At 45.6% G+C, this 18,792-nt stretch overlaps 1 protein-coding gene across 3 annotated transcripts in view; it reads right to left on the reverse strand.

Annotated features, from left to right (window-relative positions):
- LOC144675940 (E3 ubiquitin-protein ligase TRIM7-like) overlaps nt 1-18,792 on the reverse strand; it is a 254,406-nt gene that overhangs the window by 161,456 nt on the left and 74,158 nt on the right. The window lies entirely within an intron of this gene.

The following is an 18,792-nucleotide window of genomic DNA, read 5'->3' on the forward strand; positions in this document are numbered from 1 at the left end:
TGAATAACTATTTACTAGTCAAGGATCTCAGGAGGCTTCCTCGGACTTGTTGAGTGTCATAGCTCAACGGCCTCAGCTGGTTTCTCTGATACCCCCTTCTCAGGGATCAACAGTCCGTCAGGCTCTTCGGCAGAAGTGGACAGGTTTGTGTCTTCAACCCTCTTGGGTCCAACAGGCCCCACCGGTACTTCCAAATCGTGTGACTTTTTTTATAATCATTCATGGGATGTGGGTGTCACTGGCTGGGCCAGCATTTATTGCCCATCCCCAAGTGCCCTTGAGAAGGTGGTGGTGAGCTGCCTCCTTGAACCGCTGCAGTCCATGTGGTGTAGGTACACCCACAGTGCTGTTAGAGAGGGAGTTCCAGGATTTTGACCCAGTGACAGTGAAGGAACGGCAATATATTTCCAAGTCAGGGTGGTGAGTGACTTGGAGGGGAACTTCCGGATGGTGGTGTTCCCATCTATCTGCTGCCCTTATCCTTCTAGATGGTGGTGGTTGTGGATTTAGAAGATGCTGTTGAAGGAGCCTTGGTGAATTCCTGCAGTGCATCTTGTAGATGGCACACACTGCTGCTACTGTGCGTCGATGCTGGAGGGAGTGAACGTTTGTGGATGTGGTGCCAATCAAACGGGCTGCTTTGTTCTGGACGGTGTCAAGCTTCTTCAGTGTTGTGGGAGCTGCACTCATCCAGGCAAGTGAGGAGTATTCCATCATACCCCGACTTGTGCTTTGTAGATGCTGGAAAGGCTTTGGGGAGTCAGGAAGTGGGTTACTTGTCGCACGATTCCTAGCCTCTGACCTGCTCCTGTAGCCACAGTATTTATATGGCTAGTCCAGTTCAGTTTCTGGTCAATGGTAACCCCCAGGATGTTGATAGTGGGGGATTCAGTGATGGTGATGCCATTGAACATCAAGGGGCGATGGTTAGATTCTCTCTTGTTGGAGATGGTCATTGCCTGACATTTGTGTGACACTTCTCAGCCCAAGCCTGGATATTGTCCAGGTCTTGCTGAATTTGGACATGGACTGCTTCATATCTGAGGAGTTGCATCTGGTGCTGAACATTGTGCAATCATCAGCGAACATCCCCACTTCTGACCTTCTGACTTTCATTGATGAAGCAGCTGAAGATGGTTGGGCCAAGGACACTACCCTGAGGAACTCCTGCAGTGATGTCCTGGAGCTGAGAGCACTGACCTCCAACAACCACAACCATCTTCCTTTGTGCTAGATATGACGCCAATCAGTGGAGAGTTTTCCCCCTCATTCCCATTGACTCCAGTTTTGCTAGGGCTCCTTGATGCCACACTCGGTCAAATGTGGCCTTGATGTCAAGAGCAGTCACTCTCATCTCACCTCGGGAGTTCAGATCTTTTGTCCATGTTTGAACCAAGGCTGTAATGAGGTCAGGAGCTGAGTGGCCCTGGTGGAACCCAAATTGGACGTCGGTGAGCAGGTTATTGCTAAGCCCCTTACAACCCCTTCCATTACTTTACTGATGATCGAGAGTGGACTGATGGGACGATAATTGGCCGGGTTGGATTTGTCCTGTTTTTTGTGTACAGGACATACCTGGGCAATTTTTTACATAGCCGGGTTGATGCCAGTGTTGTAGCTGTACTGGAATAGCTTGGCTTGGGGCACGGCAAGTTCTGGAGCACAAGTTTTCAGTAGTATTGCCGGAATATTGTCAGGGCCCATAGCCTTTGCAGTATTCAGTGCCTTCAGCCGTTTCTTGGTATCATGTGGAGTGAATCGAATTGGCTGAAGACTGGCATCTGTGGTGCCAGTGATTTCTTACACGTGCGGTGCAGACTCAAGCGCAAATGATGACGGCGTTCTCTCTTGTGGGACTGTCTCTCTTCTCTGGAGATGATCCACGTGTTGTTTAATTATTTGGCCATTTACCAACACATTATAGGAGAGAGGTCCTGTCACAGCACTCACTTCGTCTAATAGCCAATTGGGCCCATCTCCATAGTGCTTCGCGAGAACTCTGTCTCCCACTGTGAAATTTCTTTCGTGATTATGGCCATCATTTCTAGCTTTCTGGGCCTCTTGGCTTCGCTCCACCCTCCCCTCTAAATTCAGCCTGATAAGAGTTAGATGGGTGCGGAGATGTCTCTTCATTAGTAATTCAGCGGGGGCAATACCAGTGGCCGTGTGTCGCATCTTCCGGTATGTGAACAGGGAGCGTGACAATCTGGTGCTGATGGAATCCCCGTCCAGCTTTTTTATCCCGGACTTAAAAGTTTGGACTGCCCGCTCAGCCAAACCATTAGAGGCGGGGTGGTAAAGTGAGGTTTTGATATGAGTTATTCATTGAAGGTTGTAAACCTGTGGAACTCCCCACTGGTAAATGCAGTCCCGTTGTCTGACACGAGCACCTCTGGTAACCCGTGCACTGCAAAAGTCTGTCACAAACGGTCTATGGTGGCAGCAGACGTAGGTGACCAGACTTCGTAGACATCCATGCACTTGGAGTGGGCGTCTATTAGTAAAAGGAACATCGTGCCCAAGAAGAGTCCCACATAGTCGACGTGGAGGTACACCCATGGCCGCCCTGGCCATTCCCAGGGGCGCAATAGAGCTAAAGGGAGTAGCTTTTGTACCTGCTGGCATTGAAGACAACTTTTGACTAGGGTTTCCATGTCCTCGTCCATCCCTGGCCACCACAAATAGCTGCGCGCGAGCATCTTCATCCTACTGATGCCAGGGTCAGCGCTATGTAATTTGGCCAGCAATAGCCTTCGCCCTCTCAGGGGCACGATAACCCGTGCTCCCCAGAGCAATATGCCATCCTGGCAGGTAAGCTCATTATCTGCGATTGAAATAGGGCTTCATGTCATCAGATTTTGGCTCCCCTGACCATCCATTCAAGACCTGCTCCCGAACGTGAGATAAAAATGGATCTCAGCTTGTCCACTCACTGATTTGTTTGGCCTGGACAGGGGAGGAATCCAAAAAATTTAGTACCAAGACAAGTTCCTGGGGAATTGGAACCTTCACGTTGTTATCTGGCAGGGGGAGGCAGCTCAACATGTCAGCATGTCAGCTTCCCGATCAGTGAATAAAAGTGCATTCGTAAGCAGCCAACATCAGTGCCCACCTCTGGATGCGAGCAGATGCAATGGGGGTATAACCTTATCCTCTCCAAGTAATCCCAGCAGAGGCTTGTGGTCGGATATAATGTGAAAGTGGCAACCTTGGAGGTATTGATGGAATTTCCGAACACCAAACGTAATAGACAAGACCTCCTTCATAATTTGAAAATATTGTCGCTCTGCAGCACTGAGCGTGCGAGATGTATAACCAATGGGTTGTTTGGAGCCACCCACCATCCGATGCGAATGTACAGCCCTAGTCCATAAGGGGATGCCTCGCAAATTAAAATCAATTCTTTCTTTGGCTGAAAGTGGACCAGTAGGGCTGATGATCTTAACAATTGCTTTACCTTCAGAAATGCATCCTGGTGTGGAGCTTGCCAAATTCATTTATGGTTTTCTTAAGCAATGCGTATAACGGAAGTACAGTTGATAGATTTGGGAGAAATGCCCATAGTAGTTTATCATGTCAAGAAGGTCTTTAGTTCTGTAGTGTTTCTCATGCAGGTGCCTTGCGAATAGCCTTGACCTTTTCTTCCATGGGATGCAGGCCCTGCGTGTTGACCTTATGGCCCAAGTAAACTACCTCTTTGGCTTGGAAAATACATCTTTCCCGCTTCAAGCGCACCCCGCTTGTGAAAAGCATTTCAGCACCTCCTCCAAATTAGCTAAGTGTTCTTTGTCAGTTTGTCCATTGACTAAGACATCATCCAGATAAATAACGACATGGGGCAGTCCCTGTAGCAGATTTTCCATGATCCGCTGGAAAAAACACATGCCGACGAGACCCCAAAGGGTAGTCAAGTATATTGATACAATCCTCGATGTGTATTGATGGTCACGAATTCCCTAGTGCCTTCTTCCAACTCTACTTACCGGTAGGCGTGGCTCATATTGAAGTTTGAATACGTGATGCCCCCTGCCAACTTCAAATATAATTCGTCAATCTTCGGTATCAGGTGTCTATCAAGTTTGGTCACTTTATTTACAGTTAACTTTTAGTCACCACATAAGTGAACACTTTGGTCTGGCTTCAGTACAGGTATTATGGGTGCCACCCACTCAGAAAATTGCACCGGTTGTAAGATACCCAACTTTTCCAGCCTGTTTATTTCAGTCTCAACCTTGTCCTGTAGAGCATGAGGGACTGGTCTGGCTCTGATATATCTGGGGGTTGCGTTCGGGTCTACATGGATTTTGGCTTGTAACCCACAAATCCTTCCTAGCTCATCACTGAAAATGGAAATGTACTTTTTAAAAACTCCTGTAGATTTCTTGTTCTGATTTGAAAAATCTCAGACCATTGCAATTTAATCTTTCTGAGCCAGTTGCGGCCAATTAAACTGTGGCCCGCTACAGCTAAGGGGTAAATTTGCAGACTGATCCCCATACTGCACCAGGACTTGACTATCCCTATCACTCTTATTTCTTCGCCCGTTTTTAATTTAGTGTCCAATTGTTCCAAACTTAAAGGATGGACTCCTTTATTCAAGTATCTGAACGTATGTTCTCCTATGACAGCCATTGATGCCCGATATCGACCTCCATCTTGATGGGTTGTTCATTGATTCGAATGACTACCTGGATTAAGAACATAAGAAATCAGATGGCATGCGATGGTGTAGTTGTATTGTTGCTAGACTAGTATTCCAGAGACCCAGGGTAATACACTGGGGACCAGGGTTTGAATCCTGCCATGGCAGATGGTGGAATTTGAATTCAATTAAAAAAATCTGGAATTCAAACTCTAATGATGTCCATGTTGATTGTTGTAAAAACCCATCTGGTTCCTTCAGGGAAGGAAATCTACTACCCTTACCTGGCCTACATATGACAGCATTGTGGTTGACTCTTAAATGCCTCTGAACAAATATTAGGTATAGGCAATAAATGCTGGCCTAACCAGTGATGCCTGCATCCCATGAATGAATGGAAAAAAAGGAGTAGGAGTTGGCCATTTAGCCCCTCAAGCCTACCCCACCAAGATCCTGGCTGATCAGGCCTCAACTCCTCTTTTGTGCCAGCTCCTGCATAGCCTTCAACTCCTGATATTTCAGAAATCTATTTCTTTAAGCGATCTTGCCTCCACAAGTCTCTGGGGTAGAGAATTTCAGACATTCAGACATTCTCCTCTGAGAGAAGAAATTCCTTCGCATCTCAGTTTTAAATGAGTGTCCCCTTATTCTGTAACTATGTCCCCTAGTTCGAGAATCCCCCACTTGTGGAAACATCTTCTCAACATCTACCCTGTCAAGCCCCCTCAGAATCTTGTAGGTTTCAATAAGATCACTCCTCATTCTTCTAAACTCTAATGAATAAAGGTCTAACCTGTTTAGCCATTCCTGATAAGTCATTCCCTTCATCCCAGGAATCAGTCTAGTGAATCTCTTTTGAACTGCCTCCAATGCCAGTACGTCCTTTCTTAAATACAGGGACCAAAACTGTACACAGTACTCCTCACAGTTGGCCTCACCAACACCCTGTGCAGTTGTAACATGACTTCCCTATTTATAAACTCCAACCCCCTAGCAACACATTTGCCTTCTTAATTACTTGCGGCCTGCATGCAAACTTTTTGTGTGTCATGCACAAGAACACTCAGATCCCTTTGTGCTGCAATTTTTTGGAGTCTCTCTCCATTTAAATAATAGTCTGCCTTTTGATTCTTCCAACCAAAGTGCATAGCCTCACACTTTCCTACATTAAACCCCATCTGCCAAGTTTTTGCCCAATCACTCAACATGTCTATATCCCCTTGCAGATTCCTTGTGTCCAAATCACAACATGCCCTCCCAGCTATTTTTGTATCATCAGCAAATTTGGATACATTACACTCTGCCCCCTCCAAGCCATTAATATAGATATTAAATAATTTCTGCAACGTATTGCTCTCAGAAACAATCCGATGTACTGGACAATTAAACAACTCCTGGAGGAGGAGGCTCCACAAATATCCCCATCCTCAATGACAGAGGAGTCCAGCACATCAGTACAAAAGATAAGGCTGAAGCATTCACAACACTCTTCAGCCAGAAGTGCCAAGTGAATGATCCATTTTGGCCTCCTGCAGAGTCCCCAGCGTCACAGGTGCCAGTCTTCAACCAATTCAATTCACTCCACGTGATATCAAGAAACGGCTGAAGGCACTGGATAGTGCAAAGGCTATGGGCCCTGACAATATTCCTGCAATAGTATAGAAGACCTGTGCTCCATAACTTGCCATGCCCCTAGCCAAGCTGTTCCAGTACAGCTACAACACTGGCATCTATCCGGCTATGTGGAAAATTGCCCAGGTATGTCCTCTACACAAAAAGCAAGACAAATCCAACCCAGCCAATTACCGCCCCATCAGTCTACTGTCCAATTTCAATCAAGTAATGGAAGAAGTCATCAACAGTGCTATCAAGCGACACTTGCTTAGCAATAACCTGCTTACTGATGTTCAGGTTGGGTTCTGCCAGGGCCAGTCAGCTCCTGACCTCATTACAGCCTTGGTTCAAACATGGACAAAAGAGCTGAACTCCCGAGGTGAGGTGAAAGTGACTGCTGTTGACATCAAGGCCGCATTTGACCGAGTGTGGCATCAAGGCGCAAAACTGGAGTCAATTGGAATCAGGGGGGAAAACTCTCCACTGGTTGAAGTCATACCTAGCACAAAGGAAGATGGTTGTGGTTGTTGGAGGTCGATCGTCTCAGCTCCAGGACATCACTGCAGGAGCTCCTCAGGGTAGTGTCCTTGGCCCAACCACCTTCTGCTGCTTCATCAATGACCTTACTTCCATCATAAGGTCAGAAGTGGGGATGTTCGCTGATGATTTCACAATGTTCAGCACCATTCGCGACTCCTCAAATACTGAAGCAGTCCATGTCCAAATGTAGCTAGACCCCAACAATATCCCGTCTTGGGCTGACACCTGGCAAGTAACATTCATGTCATATGCCACACAAGTATCAGGCAATGACCATCTCCAACAAGATAGAGTCTAACCTTCGCCCCTTGATGTTCAATGGCATTACCATCACTGAATCTCCCACTATCAATATCCTGGGGGTTACCATTGACCAGAAACTGAACTGGACTAGCCACATAAATACTGTAGCTACAAGAGCTGGGAATCTTTCGACGAGTAACTCACCTCCTGAGTCCCCAAAGCCTGTCCACCATCTACAAGGTACAAGTCAGAATTGTGATGGAATACACCTCACTTGTCTGACTGAGTGCAACTCCCACAACATTCATGAAACTTGACACCATTCAGGACAAAGAAGCCGACTTGATTGGCACCACATCCACAAACATTCACTCCCCCCTATCACCAACGCACAGCAGCAGCAGTGTGTATCATCTACAAGATGCACTGCAGGACTTCACCAAGGCTCCTTCGACAGCACCTTCCAAGATGACCACTACCATCTAGAAGGCCAAGGGCAGCAGGTAGATGGGAACACCACCAACTGGAAGTTCCCCTTCAAGCCACTCACCATCCTGACTTGGAAATATATCGCTGTTCCTACACTGTCGCTGGGTCAAAATCCTGGAACTCCCTTCCTAACAGCACTGTGGGTGTACCTACACCACATGGACTGCAGCGGTTCAAGAAGGCAGCTCACCACCACCTTCTCAAGGGCAACGAGGGATGAGTAATAAATGCTGACCCAGCCAACGAAGCCCGCATCCCATGAATGAATAAAAAAAAATACGGTAGCTGCAGCCTTTTCTGTTACTGGAAGATAACATTGGTGGATCTACACTATCTGGACCATTGTAAGCAGAGTTGAAGAGGTTCTACAGACGTGGTATTTTTGGTGAAGAACTTGTCTGTGGAACTCAGGTTGGTTGTGCGCTGCTGTTGGCTGGGGATAAAGCTAAATTCTAGAAGAAGAAGAGTTGAAATTCTTTGTGAGGAAGACAGAGGTTTCAAGGATTTTGTGACTGAGATTGATGGCATGTATGCTGGGTGTACTGCCAAGCCAATTCGTAAGATCTGACTTAGTTGTACCTGCCATTTAAGGTGTAATTTATAACTTATAATCAACTGCAATGTGTCTGTTAATTCATGCTTAAGTTATGCTGATTCTGCACTTCCTAGAGTATAGGAAAATACACAAGATAGCATTTAGTATTTGCTTTGTTTGACTCTTGTATAGTAAAAATACTTCTGTTTAAACCGTGGAATCTTGAGGCTTAATTCTTTCAATAAATTACTAGGATTTCAGATTACTTCTTTTTAAAATAGAAGTTACTGGTCTTGAGCAAGATTGTAACATCTTAAACACCTCAGGGTTAGATCATTCCCTAATCTTCAATACTCGAGGGCCAGGATTTTTCAGTCAGCGTACGGGGTTGGGCCCGACATGTAAAATGATGCGCGATGACGTCGGGCTTGCATCCCGATGTCATCGTGATGTTTCGTTTGCAGCCGATTCCGGCGTGTGCCTGCCGATAATTGAAAGGCCTATTAAGGCCATTAACTAGGTAATTAATTTCATGTTTATGCTGCCCGTCCAACCTTATGGTTGACGGGCAGGCTAAAATGCCAAGCAGCCTTTAACTTTTTTTTTAGGAAACCTCATCTATGCGCGGGATGAGGTTTCCTAAAGCTTTTATGAATGAAATAAAAAGTTTTTCAGAAAAATAAAAACACGTCCCATCTCATGTGACACAGTCACATGAGGGGACATGTTTCAATAAATTTTTATTACATTTATTTATGTTTTTCAAAAGCACTTCAAACTCCCTGAGGCAGACTGAAGCGCTTTTTCGCGCGCATGTGCGAAAGAGTGCTGGCCCCGACTCTCTCTCCTCCCCCACACCCACACAGGTAGCGCCCGAGCACTACCGCTTGTGCCTTACGCTGGGCGGGCTTTAATTGGCCCATCCGTGTAAAATGGCGGCGTGGAGCTGATCTCAGGCGGCAGTCGGCTCCACGACCACCCCCACCCACTCCCGCCCAATGCGGGAAAAACTCTGGCCGAGGGAATGTAAGTCTAGTCTATGCAATCGGTCCTCATAATATTTTATCCCCAATATTAACCTCTTGTGAAGGTCAACATCCTGAAAGCCTTTTTCATTACTTTTTGTAAGTAAAGGAATAATAAATATTACCAACTGCAGCAAGCGTGGGATTGGATGGGAAGCCATAACCCCAGCTATAATAGGGAAAATTTAACCTCTTCAGGATATGCTTGTGGCATCAGAAAAGAACCCAAATTATGTACTGGATTTGTAGTAGGTTGTTTTTTCTAGATTGAAATCCAATTCAATAAAGAATTAAGTTCAGGCCTAGATCCACTCTGTGGCATTCTTGTGCTATCCACACATTTGGAGAGTCAGGGTGGGGAGGGAGGGGGAGAAATGGCTGGAGTCTGGAAGCCACAAGTTACATTCCCTCAAAATCTGGGTTATTGAGGACACAGACTAATGATATCTTTCCAGAAAAGAGAAAGTTACTGATTGGCGTCGGCAAACAAGCAAACATGAACAGCAGCAATGAGAAGTGGGAAGCATTAGTGAACAACAGCTGGTTTCAATATACTGCACACACCCAAGCCAAGTTGTTTGTAGAAAACTCCTAGGCAGCCCTTCCTCCATCCTTAACTGTGGGAACAAATAACTCTGTAGAGCAGAGAAGACCAAGAGGAGACTTGATAGCGGTGTTGAAAACCATGGTGGATTTAGATAGAGTAAATAAACAGAAACTGTTTCCAATGGCTGTGGGATAGACAGTCCGAGATGCAGAGATTTAAAGTGTTTGGCTAAAGAAGAGGCGACATGAGGGGAAAAAAATATGCAATGAGTCGTGATTTGGAATGTACAGTGTGAAAGGGTGATGGAAATAGATTCAATAGTAACTTTCAAAAGAGAATTAGATAAATACATGAAGGAGAAATATTGCAAGGCCACAGGAAAGAGATGGGAAGTGGCACTAACTGGATTACTTTTCGAATTAGCCAGTGCAAACTCAATGGGCTGAATGGGCTCCTTCTGGGCTGTACTATCCTATGACTCCATGAATCTTTCAAGCCCTATGAGTATTATTCCTTTTACTGAATGTGAGATGGAGGGGGTATATTTACCCTTCATATTATACCTTTTATTGGATGTGGGGTGGAAGGGGATATATTTAACCTCTGTAGTATTTCTGTCCTTTTTCTAGCTGTAGTAGAAAGATTGGTAGGCATCATGCCCCAGCTGTCTGCAGCTAATGACCATGAGAAATCTATTGTGAGTGCCTCAGTGCTGACTCACTGGGGGGAGTTTTACAGACCTGACAGACAGGGAGCAGGTCATAGAAGCTAGGAGCGGGAGTAGGCCATTTGGCCCTTCCGAGCCTGCTCTGCCATTCAATATGATCATGGCTGATCCTCTATCTCAACGCCATATTCCCACTTTCTCTCCATACTCCTTGATGCCCCTAATATCTAAACATTTATCAATTTCTTTCTTGAATATATTCAGCAAGCCGGCCTCCACAGCCTTCTGTGGTAGAGAATTCCATAGGTTGACCACCCTCTGAGTGAAGAAATTTTTCCTTATCTCAGTCCTAAATGGCCTGCCCCATATCCTGAGACTGTGGCCACTGGTTCTAGACTCCCCAACCAGGGAAAATATCCTCCCTGCATCCAGTCTGTCTAGCCCTGTTAGAATTTTATATGTTTCAATCAGATCCCCTCTCATTCTTCTAAACTCTAATGAATAGAGGTCCAGTTGAACCAATCTCTCATCATACGACAGTCCTGCCATCCCTAGTATCAGTCTAATGAACCTTTTCTGCACTCCCTCTATGGCAAGTATATCCTTTCTTAGGTAGGGAGACCAAAACTGCACGCAATACTCCAGGTGTGGTCTCACCAAGGCCCTGTATGACTGCAGTAAGACATCCTTACTTCTGAACTCAAATCCTCTTGCAATGAAGGCCAACATACCATTTGCCTTCCTAATTGCTTGCTGAGCCTGCCTATTTACTTCCATTGACTGGTGTACAAGGACACCCAGATCCCTCTGTACAGCCACATTTCCCAATGTATCACCATTTAAATGATACTCTGTTCTTCTCACTGAAGTGTATATCTTCACATTTATCCACATTATACTGCATCTGCCATGCGTTTGCCTACACACACAATTTGTCTAAATTGCCCTGAAACCTCCTCACAACCCTGCCTAGTTTTGTGTCATCAGCAAACTTGGAAATATTGCATTTGGTTCCCTCATCCAAGTCATTTATATATATTGGGAATAGCCGGGGCCCAAGCACTGATCCCTGTGATACACCACTAGTCACCGCCTGCCACCTGGAAAAAGAGCCATTTATTCCCACTCGGTTTCTGGTCTGTCAACCAATTCTCAATGCATGCCAGTATATTACCCCCAATCCCATGTGCTTTTGCCCACTAGCCTCTTATGTGGCACCTTATCAAAAGCCTTATTGAAGTCCAAATACAGCACATCCACTGGTTCTCCCTTATCCTACTAGTTACATCCTCAAAAAACTCCAGTAGATTATTTAAGCATGATTTCCCTTTCGTAAACCCATGCTAACTTTGTCTAATCCTTTTACAGAAGTGTTCTGTTACCATGTCTTTTATAATAGACTCCAGCATTTTCCCCACTAACGATGTTAGGTTAACTGGTCTGTAATTCTGTTTTTTCTCTACCTCCTTTTTTAAATAGCGGGGTTACATTTACCATCCTCCAATCTGTAGGAACTGCTCCAGAGTCTATAGAATTTTGGAAGAAGACCACCAATGCATCCAATATTTCCAGGGCCACTTCCTTTAGTACTCTGGGATGTGGATTACCAGGCCCTGGGGATTTTTCAGCCTTTAACCCCATTAATTTCTCGCGAAGAAAATTGTGAGGAACCTGTAATTTGAGATTCCCCACCCACGTGATGTTTTAACTGCCCATCCCCTACCCTCAACAGTGTGTCAGTGACTTCAATGATCCTTCAACGGTACCCCAGTCTCATTGACGGGTTTAGCGTCCAGATAGCCAGTGAGCCAGTCAGTGCAGGTAATTCCACGTGGGGGGCTGGGGGGAGGGGGCTGTGGAAAATCAGAGATGGCGGGGGAGGGATTGATGGGAATTGATTGGGATGGGGAAAGGAGGGATTGGCCTCTGGGGGTTCCTGATGATGGATGCGCTCAGGAAGCTCTCTGGATCCAGAAGCTCGGTACGAAGGCACCAAGTTCATACCGAGAGGAAGCTGCCGGATTTCCTGACCCTCGGGAGCCCCAGCCGACAGCAGTTAAAGTTAAGAAACTGAACGTCAATGAGTCTCACAGACTCATTGTCATACTTAAAGTTCCAAATCGCCTCTTTGGAGCGGAGTGGCTGCCCACTCACCTTCTGGCCTCAACTAAAGACGGTAATGTATCGGTTACTGGTGGATTTGGATCAGAAAGTGATTTTTCAGGCTTTAGCCCTCTACCAACATCACTAAAACAAAAAAACATTGTTGCATTGCTATTTGTGGAATCTTGCTGTGCTTAAATTAGCTGTCATGTTTCTTACATTATAACAGTGACTGGACTTCGAAAAGTACTTCATTGGCTGTTAAGCATTTTTTGAGACATCCTGAGGTCACGAAGGATGCTATATAAACGCAAATCTTTCTTTTTGGGTATCACTTCATCCACTTTTGTACAGAGTTATGGCTCACATCAGGAATTAAGTAAAGCAGGGATTGAATCTACATCTGATCGATTTGAGGGGCCTTGATGTTCCTGGGCTGTGGGTTCAAATTCCACTTCAGAGACTTGACCACAGATTCCAGGCCCAGTGCAGTACTGAGGAAGTGCTGCACTGTCGGAAGTATCGCCTTTTGGATGAGATGTTAAACAGTGACTCCATCTACCCTCCCATGAAAAGATCCTCTGGCACTTAATTGGCTATAAATGCTTTTGGGACTGCGGTCCTGAAAGTTGCTATGCAAATGTAAGTTTTGGTTTCAAATTTCTTTTCTTTAGTGCACTGCCTCTGCAAATTGGTATATTCAGCTTACATTTCCCCTATAATTATTACCTGTTTCTAAGATCACAAAAAGCTGTTACTGAGCTAAAAATAATCTCTCAAAGAGGCTTGGAAACATTTTTAAGAGACGGTATGACATGATCCATGTTTTTCTTCTCTCCCTCAAACAGAAGTCTTGCCCATCGAGATCACAGGAGATATCAGTGTGACCATTTGCCTTCACAAATGGACATCGACTTTGCTACCCAACTCAAAGCACATTAATGCTGCAATTAATTACAAGGTGTCAGCTGTGGTTCAGTGGCTAGTACTCTCACCTCAGAATTAGAAGATTGTGGGATTTTTTTTCTTTATTCTTTCATGGGATGTGGGCATTGCTGGCATAGACCAGCATTTGTTGCCCATCCCTAACTGCCCTTGAACTGAGTGGCTTGCTAGGGTATGGCAGAGGGCAGTTAAGAGTCAACCACATTGCTGTGGGTCTGGAGTCACATGTAGGCCAGACCAGGTAAGGGTTGCAGATTTCCTTCCCTAAAGGGCATTAGTGAACCAGATGGATTTTTTAATGACAATTGCTGACAGTTTTGCAGTGACCATTACTGAGACAAGCTTTCAATTCCAGATTTTATTAAATGAATTTAAATTTCACCAGCTGCCATGGTGGGATTTGAACCCATGTTCCCGAAGCACTAGCCTGGGCCCCTGGATTACTGGTCCAGTGACATTACCATTACGTCACTGTCTCCCCACCAAGTCAAGGTTCAAGTCTCACTCTGGCGATTTGAGCATATAGTCCAGGCTGATGCTGCAGTGCACCACTAAAGAACTGCTTCATGTCTTTCAGATGAGACCTAAAACCTCTCAAGTGGACATAAAAGATCCTGCAACATTATTTCAAAGAAGGTCAGTGGACTTCCTCCATGTATGCCATTTAACCAACATCAATCTCATGGTTGACAGCACAAGATCGTTTGTAGGATCTTGCTGTACCATGTTTCCCAGAAAGGAAGACTTGCATTAAAATAGTGCCTTTCACAACCATGGAACATCTCAAAGTGCATGATAGCCAATTAAGTAGTATTTTGAATTGTAGTCATTGTCATAATGTAGGAAACACAGCAGTCAATTTGCACACAACAAGCTCCCACAAACAGCTATGTGATTGTGACCAGATAATCTGTTTCTTTTGTGATGATGATGATTAAGGGACAATATTGGCCAGAACACTAATGGCAGCTCCCCAGCTTGTCTTCAAAATAGTTCTTGCCTGAGAGGGCAGATGATGCCTCAGTTTAACATCTCATCCGAAATATGGCACCTCCAGCAGTGCAGCACTCAACTGAAATGCCAGCTTTAACTTTGTGCTCAAGTCCTGGAGTGGGGCTTGAACTCATAGCCTTCTGACTCAGAGACAAGTGTGGTGCCAACTGAGTCACAGCTGACACTCAAATAATTCATTAAAAAAGTGACTATACTTCAAAAAATACTGTAAAGGGCTTTTAGAAATCCTAAGGTTATGAAAGGAAACATTTTTTTTCTTTGATAAGCTTATTTCACATCCCCCTTGGCATTTCAAGAAAATAATGGAAAACAGGGTATCAAAATTTATATTGGTAACCAGGGAATAGATTTCCGATTTCCTTCCAGTGCAGTCAATACCATGCCAATTTCCTGATGCCAACCCATTCATCTGAAGACCAAAATCACAGTTTAAAGTTGAAAGTTGAACTGGAGACAGAATCACAGTGCAGAAGAGGCCCTTCAGCCCATCGAGTCTGCACCGACACGTGAGAAACACGACCTACCTACCTAATCCCGTTTACCAGCACTTGGCCCATAGCCTTGAATGTTATGATGTGCCAAGTGCTCATCCAGGTGCTTTTTAAAGGATGTGAAGCAACCTGCCTCCACCACCCTCCCAGGCAATGCATTCCAGACCGTCACCACCCTCTGGGTAAAAAAGTTTTTCCTCACATCCCCCCTAAACTCCTGCCCCTCACCTTGAACTTATGTCCCCCTGTGACTGACCCTTCAACTAAGGGGAACAGCTGCTCCCCATCCACCCTGTCCATGCCCCTCATAATCTTATACACCTCGATCAGGTCGGCACTCAGTCTTCTCTGCTCCAATGAAAACAACCCAAGTCTATCCAACCTCTCTTCATAACTTAAATGTTGCATCCCAGGCAACATTCTGGTGAAACTCCACTGCACTCCCTCCAGTGCAATCACATCCTTCCTATAATGTGGCGACCAGAACTGCACACAGTACTCCAGCTGTGACCTCATCAAGGTTCTATACAACTCCAACATGACCTCCCTACTTTTGTAATCTATGCCTCGATTAATAAAGGCAAGTGTCCCATATGCTTTTTTCACCACCCCACTAACATGCCCCTCCGTCTTCAGAGATCTATGGACACACACGCCAAGGTCCCTTTGTTCCTCAGAACTTCCTAGTGTCATGCCGTTTATTGAATACTTCCTTGTCAAATTACTCCTTCCAAAATGTATCACCTCACACTTTTCAGGGTTAAATTCCATCTGCCCCTTATCTGCCCATTTGACCATCCCGTCTATATCTTCCTGTAGCCCAAGACACTCAACCTCACTGTTAACCACCCGGCCAATCTTTGTGTCATCCGCAAACTTACTAATCCTACCCCCCACATAGTCATCTATGTCGTTTATATAAATGACAAATAATAGGGGACTGAGCACAGATCCCTGTGGTACGCCACTGGACACTGGCTTTCAGTCACTAAAGCATCCTTCTGTCATCACCCTCTGTCTCCTACAACTAAGCCAATTTTGAATCCACCTTATCAAATTACCCTGTATCCCATGTGCATTTGCTTTCTTTATAAGTCCCCCATGTGGGACCTTGTCAAAGGCTTTGCTGAAATCCATATAAACTACATCAACTGCACTACCCTCATCTACACACCTGGTCACCTCCTCAAAAAATTCAATCAAATTTGTTAGGCGTGACCTCCCTCTGACAAAGCCATGTTGACTATCCCTGATCAAACCTTACCTCTCCAAGTGGAGATAGATTCTCTCCTTCAGAATTTTCTCCAATAGTTGCCCTACCACTGACGTGAGACTCACTAGCCTGTAGTTCCCTGGCTTATCTCTACAACCCTTCTTAAATAGCGGAACCACATTAGCTGTTCTCCAGTCCTCTGGCACCTCCCCCGTGGCCCGAGAGGAATTAAAAATTTGGGTCAGAGCCCCTGCGATTTCCTCCCTTGCCTCCCTCAGCAGTCTGGGACACAAATCATCCGGACCTGGAGATTTGTCCACTTTTAAGCCTGCCAACACCTCCAATACCTTGTCACTCCCTATATCAATTTGCTCAAGAACCTCGCAGTCTCTCTCCCCGAGTTCGATACCTTCATCCTCATTCTCTTGGGTGAAGACAGACATGAAGTATTCATTCAACACTCTAGCGATGTCCTCTGGCTCCACCCATAGATTGCCCCCTTGGTCCCTAATGGGCCCTACTCTTTCCCTGGTTATCCTCTTCCCATTGATATACTTATAGAATATCTTGGGATTTTCCCTACTTTTACCAGCCAGAGCTTTCTCATATCCCCTCTTTGCTCCCTAATTGCTTTCTTAACCTCCGCCCTGCACTTTCGGTACTCCATTAATGCCTCCGCTGATTTGCTTCCCTTGTACCTACTAAAAGCCTCTCTTTTCCTTCTCATCGTAACCTGAATATCTCTGGTCATCCATGGTTCTCTGGGCTTGTTACTCCTTCCTATCACCCTAGAGGGAACATGTTGAGTCTGTACCCTCCCCATTTCCTTTTTGAACGCCCCTCACTGCTCCTCTGTAGATTTCCCCACAAGTAACTGTTCCCTGTCTACCTTGGCCAGATCCTGCCTTATTTTACTAAAATCCACTCTCCCCCCAATCCAAAGCATTTTTTTGCAACTTGTCTATTTCTTTGTCCATAACAAACTTAAACTGTACCATAAAAGCAAAATACTGCGGATGCTGGAAATCTGAAACAAAAATAAAAATAGCTGGAAAAACTCAACAAGTCTGACAGCATCTGCAGAGAGGAATACAGTTCATGTTTTGAGTCCATATGACTCTTCATCAGAGTTCTCCCACTCTACCAACCCTGGCTCAATGAAGAGTGCAGGAGGGCATGCCAGGTGCAGCACCAGGCATACCTAAAAGTGAGGTGTCAACCTGGTGAAGCTATAACACAGGACTACTTGCGTGCCAAGCAGCATAAGCAGCAAGTGATAGACAGAGCTAAGCGATCCCACAACCAATGGATCAGATCTAAGCTCTGCAGTCCTGCTGCATCCAGTCGTGAATGGTGGTGGACAATTAAACAACTCACTGGAGGAGGTGGCTCCACAAATATCCCATCCTCAATGATGGGGGAGCCCAGCACAGCAGTGCAAAAGATAAGGCTGAAGCATTTGCAACAATCTTCAGCCAGAAGTGCCGAGTGGATGGTCCATCTCAGCCTCCTCTGGAGGTCCCCAGCATCACAGATGCCAGTCTTCAGCCAATTCAATTCACTCCGCATGATATCAAGGAACGGCTGAAGGCACTGGATACTGCAAAGGCTATGGGCTCTGACAACATACCGGCAATAGTACTGAAGACTTGTGCTCCAGAACTTGCCGCGCCCCTAGCCAAGCTGTTCCAGTACAGCTACAACACTGGCATCTACTCAGCTATGTAGAAAATTGCCCAGGTATGTCCTCTACACAAAAAGCTGGACAAATCCAACCCGGCTAATTACCGCCCCATCAGTCTACTCTCCATTATCAGTAAAGTAATGGAAGGGGTCATCAACAGTGCTATCAAGCGGCTCTCACCACCTGCCACAGACCCAGCCTAGCAGTTATGTCATTTAGGACTTGGCTTGCTCAGTTCCTGCTCTGTTCCCGCTCGTAAAAAGATTGTGAATGAGAGGCCACACAAAATAAGCAAACGCGATGTGAGAAAAACTTTTTCACACAGCGAGTGGGTTGGGTCTGGAATACACTGCCTGGAAGTGTGATGGAGGCAGGTTCAATTGAGGCATTCAAGAAGGCATAGAGGATTATTTAAATAGAAAGAATCTGCAGGGTTACAGGGAAAAGGCAGGAGGATGGTACCGTCATAACGCTCATTCGGAAAGCCAGTGCAGACACTTGCCTGGATGAGTGCAGCTCCTACAACACCGAAGAAGCTTGACACCATCCAGGACAAAGCAGTCCACTTGATTGGCACCACATCCACAAACATTCACTCCCTCCACCACCGATGCACAGTAGCAGCAGTGTGTACCATCTACAAGATGCACTGCAGGAATTCACCAAGCCTCCTTAGACAGCACCTTCCAAACCCACAACCACTATCATCTAGAAGGACAAGGGCAGTAAATAGATGGGAACACCACCACCTGGAAGATCCCCTCCAAGTCACACACCATCCTGACTTGGAAATATATCACCGTTCCTTCACTGTCGCTGGGTCAAAATCCTGGAACTCCCTTCCTAACAGCACTGTGGGTGTGCCTACACCACAAGGGCTGCAGTGGTTCAAGAAGGCAGCTCATCACCACCTTCTCAAGAGCAACTAGGGATGGGCAGTAAATGCTGGCCAAGCCATCAAAGCCCACATCCCATGAATGAATAAAAAAGAGTTTCTCCCTATCTACTCTGTCCAGCCCCCTCATGATTTTGAACACATC

This window comes from Cetorhinus maximus, chromosome 3 (assembly GCF_964194155.1).
Source record: "Cetorhinus maximus chromosome 3, sCetMax3.hap1.1, whole genome shotgun sequence".
Classification (NCBI taxonomy): Eukaryota; Metazoa; Chordata; class Chondrichthyes; order Lamniformes; family Cetorhinidae; genus Cetorhinus; species Cetorhinus maximus.